The sequence below is a fragment of the Musa acuminata genome, chromosome BXJ1-7 (assembly GCF_036884655.1).
Source record: "Musa acuminata AAA Group cultivar baxijiao chromosome BXJ1-7, Cavendish_Baxijiao_AAA, whole genome shotgun sequence".
NCBI classification, from domain to species: domain Eukaryota; kingdom Viridiplantae; phylum Streptophyta; class Magnoliopsida; order Zingiberales; family Musaceae; genus Musa; species Musa acuminata.
The window spans coordinates 12,942,123-12,950,627 of NC_088333.1; the positions used below are offsets into that span (position 1 = coordinate 12,942,123).

Here is an 8,505-nt window from a genome sequence, read left to right on the forward strand (position 1 = left end):
CAAAGAGGCTTAAAAGGTGGGATTTGTATTTTTGTGTATTTTGCAGTTTAGTCCTTGTATTTATTATATTTACGATTAGGTCCTCAAGGTTTACATATAGGTCCTCAGATTTTTTTTTAACAAATCCTCCAACTCTTATGAATAAGTTCTCAGATTAATACTTTGAATTTTTATCAAATTTAAAATAGATACTTATACGAAAATTCAGAAATGAGGGATGTTGCAGGTTCTGGCCGAGGTCCACGAAGGGATTTCTGGGGAACACATCGGTGGGCGAACCTCGGCATACAAGATCCTTCGCCAAGGGTACTATTGGCCCACCATGTGTCGGGACACGAAATCTTACGTGCAACGATGCGGCTCATGCCAAAGGCACGCTCGGACCCGTCAGCCTGCGGTTCCGCTTGCCCCCATTGACTGTACATGGCTGTTCACATAGTGGGAATTGGACCTCCTCGGACCTTTCCCGCTAGCCTCGGGGAAGCGGAGATACATCGTCGTGGGAGTGGATTACTTCACCAAGTGGGTCGAAGCCGAGCCACTAGCAACGATCACAGAACATCAGGTAGAAAAATTCGTATGGAAAAATATAGTGACTCGGTTTGGCTTGCCCAGGACCATCATCATGGACAACTAGGCCTAGTTTGCTAGTGCACGGTTCCAAGAGTTTTGCGCGAACTATAGGATTCAGCCGAGGTTTAGCTCGTTGGCCCACCCCCAGACGAACGGTCTGGCAGAGGTAACCAACCGATCCATTCTGGACGAGCTAAGAAGAAGAGCATTCGTGGCTCGATTGGCTTGGGTGGACGAGCTCCCAAACATCTTGTGGTCCTTGCGGACCACCCCCAAAACCGCGATTGGAGAATCCCCCCACAGCCTTGTATTCAGGACCGAGGCCGTCCTACCGCCCGAAGTGGTTTTCCCTAACCCTCGGATGGAAAACTACGAGGAAAGGACAACGATCGAAGGACTTCAAGCCGGTCTCAACATGCTCGAGGAGCGGCATGCTGATACACGCTTGAAAGCCCTCTCCTACAAGAGAACTGTCTCCAGAATCTATAACCGGAAGGTGCATTCCCGATCGATTAAGTTGGGCGATCTGGTCTTACGCAAAGTCGAAGTTAGCGACCCGACTCGAGCGCACGGCAAGCTTGCTCCCAACTAGGAAGGACCTTATCAGGTGGTCGACGTCGTCATATTCGACACGTACCGGCTCGCAACAATGCAAGGCCACCCCCTGCCGAGGACGTGGAGCGTGCAGAATCTTAAAAGATTTTTCGTATAGTGAAATTGAGAAAGACAAGGAAGAAGTCTGAACAAAAAATTTTCATTTAAACAAAAATCCGTTACAGGACCAGACAACACATTACAGCATCGGCCAACACCCGACCAACCCCATTAGAAAAAATTACAATATGACTACCCTATTTCTCGGGGGTTTCGACATCAAAAGGGACTTCTTCAGGCATGTCGACGCCCATGTCCTCAGGAAAGGAGGCGAAGGTATCGTCCGCGACCTCGAGGTCGGGGTGGCGTGCTCGGAAGCGGGCCAGGGAAATCCGATACCCATACTCATAGGTAACCTGTCCTGGCCGGATCAGACCGAGCTGAAAGCCCGAGGACTCCTTGTAGGCCTCGATCAGCTTCTTGTCCTTCTCCGGCCTTTGACGAATCTCGTCATCCAGGGCCTCGGAAGCCCCGCGCGCCTCCTCCAGCCTCTAGGTCAGCGCAACCGATTCCCCCTTCGCCAAGCGGATCTCGGCCCGAGCCGCCTTCAGGTACGATTGGAGCTCTTTGTTCTGCTCCTCGGTCGCCTTGAGCTAAGACTGAAGACACGTCGCTTCCACCTCCAGATCTGACGCGGCTGCTCAGCCGCAGCCACCGCCTCAGAACCCGCTCCCACACAGATCTCCTCTACCTGCCTACGCAGATCAACGTTGCAGTCACTCAGGTCACCAATGACCTGACCAGCATCGCGCAGGCGGTCCATCAGCGCCATAGCGTAGTGATGGCCCTGCAAAGAAAGGAGTCAGGACAATACCGCCCGGATGTTGGCAGGAAGCTGGTGGTGAGATGCTTACCCACAGCAACGACTTGGCAGACCTGCCAAGAAGGGCTCTGGAGGATAAGATGTACAACTCCCGAGCCATGTCGGGATGGAGACCTCCTCGGGCAAACAAAGCCGCGGAATCCCCGTTGGCCCATACCCGGTCCCCACGAGACAAGTTCCCCCAACGAGCCACTAGTAGGTCGGAGGCTTGGCCCTCCGGGAGGTCACCCATCGCTTGAGCCTGATAAGGCTCATCCTTTATGCCTGCGGGGAGGCGGTAGAGTTCACGGACGGAAGGCTCCCGAGGCGCCTTAGCACCCCCCTCCCCCCCTCCCCCCCTCCTTACTGGAACCAGCCTCAACGCGCTTGAGGCTCCTCCGATCGGTCGGTTCGGCAGAGGCTCCTCCCGATGGGGCCGCCGCCACATTGGATCCCTTCGCGATGCAGACCCTCATTTTTTCCCAAGGCCGGCCACCCTCGACCTCCACCGGCGCGTCCTTTGACCCAATCCTCGACTCGATCGGTGGGCGAAAAGACGAAATCGACAAAGCCCGCCCCCCGCGCACGGATCTGAGATTCACCATGTCTACACGAAAACACCGACATTAGTTAGTACTCTAAATGATTTCCAAAAACCCTAACACTACCCCCTACGGGCATACCTTGAGGCATCGGGCTGAGACCCGCCTCGATCAGCCACTGCTCGATCATGTTATGGACGACTTGGGAGGCGGGAAGAATCTCCTTAAGCCTCCAAAGGTCCCTGTACTCGTCGTCGTTCAGATTCGGGGTGGTGTTATCGATCATGCGTGCCGCCCATCGGAGCCCGAAACTCCACCCCCTCGCACAGTAAATATAAAAGAAACGTCCCTTCCGTCCCTTATTGCTGGAAGGGGCCCCGCTAACTCGGAAGCCCGACTGAGTTGATAGATAATAACCTCCCGACCCCTTGGAAAGCCGGAAGCAAGATAGGAAAAGGGACCGAGTCAAGGTAATGTTTGCGTAGTTACACTCCCACAAGAATGCCACCAGATAGCGCCAAGAGTTCGGCGGCATCTGTGATGGAGAAATGCGCCACTAGGAAATGCAGGAGCTAATGACTGGGTGCAAAGGGAAATGTAACCCCGCCTCAAGGGCATCCAGGGTTAAGGCAAAACCCTTGGGGATCGGGTCGTACGCCCGTTGCCCTAGCTCGGGGGTGAGAAGAACAAAGTCCTCCGGGATGCTGTAGCGCTCCCGGAGGTTGCCCAGCAACGACTCGCTCATTGTGGAGTCAAGGTCATGCAGCCACATTAGAGCTTCCAAGGCCCGAGCCACCTTCTCGTCTGAGGACGAGTAGGGGCTCAACAACGATGTCTTTTCCCCGACATTACTAGAAGGGGAAGGAGAAGAAGGTAAAGTAAAGGAGGAAGGTGAGGCCATCCTTACTGACCTTTAGAAGGTAAGGTAGAAGGGCCGACTCGAACGGAGGCGATGGGGTCCAGAAGGAGCAACAGAACAGATCACTAGTAGGAGGCGTGTGGGAAACCATCTGCGTGCTATTTATAGAGAAGATCCTGTCGGTAGCGACCCTTTGCCTATTGGGGAGTGGGCGACAGCCCATCGTCGCCCTTCCCGCGAAGCACGTCGCATCAGACAGGCCAAACGTCACCCCGCCATAAATGAGGCCTGATGTGGCAGACAAAGGGTGCGCGGAGCGAATACCGAAGCACAGTCTTCTTGATCCCGACTCTCGAGAGCCGGCAACTCCATGCTAGGGGACGTCCCCTGGGCTCCCGCGCAGATGAAGACTTGGCTGCCCACATTCACAGATCACTAGATAACATATTGCTGGTCCACGCAGTTGCTCGACCGCATGCCTCCCGAGTCCACCTCTGCACGGCTCGCCCGCCTGAGCCGTGTTCCTCGGTCGCATGCTTCCCGAGTCCACCTTTGTGTGGCCTACCCGCTTGACCCGTGTTCCTCGGCCGCATGCTCCCCGAGTCCACCTTTGCGTGGTCAGCTCGCCTAAGCCGTGTTCCTCGGACGCATGCTTCCCGAGCCCACCTCTACGCGGCCCGCCCGCTTAAGCCGTGTTCCTCGGCCGCATGCTTCCCGAGCCCACCTCTGCGCGGCCCGCCCACTTGAGCTATGTTCCTCGGCCGCATGCTTCCCGAGTCCACCTCTACGCAGCCCGCCCGCCTGAGCCGTGTTCCTCGGCCGCATGCTTCCCGAGTCCACCTCTATGCGGCCTGCCCGATATACGGTCTCCGGGAGAATACGATTAGAGCGAGACTCGAGTAGAAACCGTATGGGTCTGACAGCACCATACTCGATATACGGTCTCTGGGATATTAGATAGATGAGGGACTATAGGTACACGATAACTGAGGACAAACATGTCCAATGGATTGGATTCCCCTGTATCGTCTAGGGACTACGGCGTAGTGGCCTAGTACGTCCGTAGTCGATGAGTCGAGTGAATTATTATAGAGATAATAATTCATTGAGTTAAAAGGAGTTACGACAGGTATGACTCACGGCCAGCTCGATATTGAGCCTAGAGGGTCACACACATATGGTAGGCATTACGATGAGTAGAGGTTCGGATATGAGATATCCGATGGAGCCCTTGTCTTATTGGATATCCAATAAGCCCCTGAATTAATGATCCCATGGATGATATCCAATAAGAGCCCATGAGAGATTATTGGATAGAGATATACTAATCTAAAAGGCTTAGGTTATTGTATGTAGATCCAATACCCACTAGGGGAGGATCCATTAGGGTTTGACAGGGGACCTCTATAAATAGGAGAGATTCAGAGCCTCTCCTATTCTCCTCCCCCTCTCCACCTCAGAGCAGGCTTGGAGTTTTGAGGAGCGTCGTCGCAGCCCTACTATGTGGATCACCGTAAGAGAGGAGGACGCTTGACCTCCTTCACCCTCTCCTAAAGACCTGCAAGGAAACAAGGATATCCGATCTCCCTAGGTAACACAATCTACTTTATAAGCAATTTTAAGTTTCGCGGATTTTGCACACCAATCTTCGCACAACGACGAACATCTCTTTGGGAATCGGGGATTTTGTTTTCTTGTTCTTCCGTTGCGCATGTGATGTCACCCCCACGATTTCCCAACAATCGTATCAGAGCCAGGTTGTTCGTGCGATAGATTGGTTTTGAACTGCGTGTGTTGTGTTTTGAAGAAACTTTCGACGTTAAAATCGTTAGCGCAAAAACGAGAAAGGGCAACAACAGTTGCTGCCCTCGATCTACGTGTAGCACAACCGCAAGCAGGCAGCACAGGGGCTGCGTTTGCAGCAACCGACCGACGGCCTGCTTGCTGTAGGCTTGCATCCGGCGGGGCTGGCAGCCCGCGGGCAGAGGCGCCTGCGGCCGCTTCTCCCGCGGGGTGAGGCGGTGCCTGCGGTCGCTGCTCCTGCGGGCGAAATCGCCTGCGGGCGTTTCCCCGCGGGCAGAATCGCCCGCGGAGGCGGCGGCCCCCGTGGTGGCGCCCACCTGTAGCGACAGTGCCACCAGTGGGCGTGCTGCCTGCAGGCGAGGGCAGCGCCCTCGCCCCGCCGCACAGGCCACCGCCAGTAGGGTGGCTGCGGCGGCGGCAGTAGGGGAGTATGGCATTAGGGCATTCTTGGGCAAAAAGATAGTTTTACCCCTGTGAATTTTAGAAATTCAAATTCTATCCTTTTATCCAAATTACGAAAATACCCCCTATGAATTTAGAAATTTCATATATATCCCTGATTTCATAAAATACTAATGAATTAAAATGTTTAGTTGATTATTATTTTTATCATTATCTAGTAGTCCTATATGATGATGATTATTTATACATGTGATGTATGATTTATGGACGGATGATCATGAACCGTGTAATGTGTGTACTTGTGATTATTATTATTGGGGTCTGCGAGCCTCCATTATATTTCTCATTTATTGTTGGGCCTGCGTGGCTATGATTAAGTTGTAATCATATGAGGAGGCGTAGCAGGAGCGTGGATGCGATAGCGAGACCCACGAGACGGACGATCGCGATGCATGAAGATGCATCGAGATGTCGACGGTACCGACGAGGACGAGATGGACGATCACAGGGCATAGAGATGCATCATTGCACACATAGATCTTTATGTGAGTGATTAGGTCTACTGGCTCGGGCCTAATCACATTAGGTTGTGGTCCATGATCATCTGGTGTGATTGCTTATACACATACTAGATATGTATATATATTTGCATGCGATGTAGATATATATTAAATATGTATATGTGTGATATGTCATATTAGGAGACAAAATCATAGAAACATCTCTCTCGATAATATTAAGTCGGTAAATGTGAGGCAATTAGATTGACCCATGTGGCCTTCCATCGTTATAAGTATGAATCGATTCCCGGTGTAGGTTGAGTTGGTCGAGTCCCTCGAGACTCACCTATATCGCGATTCGCTATCTTGCTTACGACATAGAGATGTCACCGGTGACCTGAGGACATGGTATGTTTGGTCGAGTCCCTCGAGGGTATATCATCAAATCAGACTCATCTTATAACGAAGGTGTTGACTTAACCGAGCATCATGGTTGGTCGAGTCCCTCGAGACTATGGTGATTCGGAGGCCGAACAAGACGAGAATCACAAGGAGTTGTGATCGGCAAGAGTTACCTACTTTTCAGGCTTAGTGTGATTGGTCGAGTCCCTCGAGGTTACACTAAGACGCTGATTAGATCCTGATCCCCACTAGAAGTCTGCCGAAGACTTCCGTTTCACGTGCTGAGGGTGTTGCGTGACTCGTTAGTAAAATAGTGGGAGCATATTAAGATAGAAGTCAATATCTTGATAATTTATTTCTTACAAAATTTGCATGTTATTCATTTCTGCTGCATCTTTATTTTCAGAAAATGTCGCTTTCAAATCCCTTACATTGCATACTTGATGTCAACCGCCACACTAGTCCAAATTATACGTCCTTGATACAGTGATGCCTACGCCCGAAGAAGGGGCAAGAGAGGATGAGATCGCTCGCTACGTAAAGTACATTGATGACTCCACTCTTGCTCAGTGCTATATGTTGGGCTCTATGACTCCCGAGTTACAGAGACAACATGAAAAGATGGATGTCAGATCCATTCTCCTACATGTCCGTAAATTGTTTGAGGAATAGGGAAGGACTCAGTGATATGAGATATCCAAGAGCCTCTTCCGCGCTAGGATGACTAAGGGGACATCAGTTCAGAACCATGTCCTAAAGATGATTGAGTGGATAGAGAAACTCACAGGTCTAGGAATGGTCCTAGAGGATAACTTGTGTGTTGATATTGTGCTTTAGTCCCTACCAGATTCCTTTTCACAGTTCATAATGAATTTTAATATGAACAAGCTTGAGGTGACTCTCCCAAAGCTCCTCAATATGTTGATGGAGGTAGAGAGTACTACTAAGAAAGAGAAGCCAGTTCTTTACATTGGTGAGACCAGAAAGAAAAGGAAAGCAGAAAGGTCCCTTAAGAAGGGAAAGGGCAAGGGCAGACCAGGTAAAGTAAATGTTGCTAAGAAAGACCCAACAAAGGACAAAGGCCAATGTCTTCACTATGGCAAAGATGGGCATTGGAAGAGAAACTGCAAAGAGTACCTTGTAGAGAGGGCAAAATAGAAGTTTGGAGAAGCTTCAGGTACATTCATGATCAATCTCCAATTGTCAGATTTTTGTGATAGTGCATTGGTATTGGATACCAGTATTGTTTATCACATCTACAATTTATTGTAAATTTTAGCAAAGCCGAGGGCAGATTGGCGAGAGGAATATTGTATAAAGGTTTGTTTATGCTAGACACTACTCCACATATTATGAATGTAAGTGTGTCTAAGAGGAAATGATATGAGGTGAACAATGCATAACCTATGGCATTGTAGGCTAGGTCACATCCATGAGGGAATAATTCAAAAGTTGCTAAATGATGGATATCTAGATCCATTCGACTATGAGTCATATGCAACTTGCGAGCCTTGCCTTTGTGAAAAACTGACCAACTCTCCATTTAGTGGAACTAGAGAGAGAGCCACTGAGCTGTTTGAACTCATACATAGTGATGTATGTGGACCCATGTTAACTCATGCCATTAGTGGTTACTCCTACTTCATGACCTTTACTGATGATTTCTCAAGGTATGGATATGTAGACTTAATGAAGTACAAGTCCGAGGCCTTTGAGAAATTCAAAGAGTATAAGAATTGAGGTGGAGAACCAGACTGGAAAGAGTATCAAAACTCTTCGATCAGATCGGGGAGGTGAGTACTTAAGTACAGAGTTTACTTAGTTCCTCAAGGACCATGGGATATTATCCCAATGGACACCTCTTTATACACCTCAGCTCAATGGTATCTCTGAAAGGAGAAATTGTACGCTATTAGATATGGTACGGTCCATGATGAGTTTCGTTGATATACCTATCTCATTCTAGGG

General features: G+C 50.1%; 1 long non-coding RNA gene across 1 annotated transcript; it reads right to left on the minus strand.

Moving 5' to 3' along the window:
- Positions 1-1,311: 1,311 nt before the first annotated feature.
- On the minus strand, positions 1,312-2,742 carry LOC135679949 (uncharacterized). The gene is made up of 2 exons (XR_010515375.1): positions 2,082-2,742; positions 1,312-2,014 (listed from the first exon to the last, which is right to left on the minus strand). It is a non-coding gene; the product is annotated as an uncharacterized LOC135679949 (long non-coding RNA).
- Positions 2,743-8,505: the final 5,763 nt, after the last annotated feature.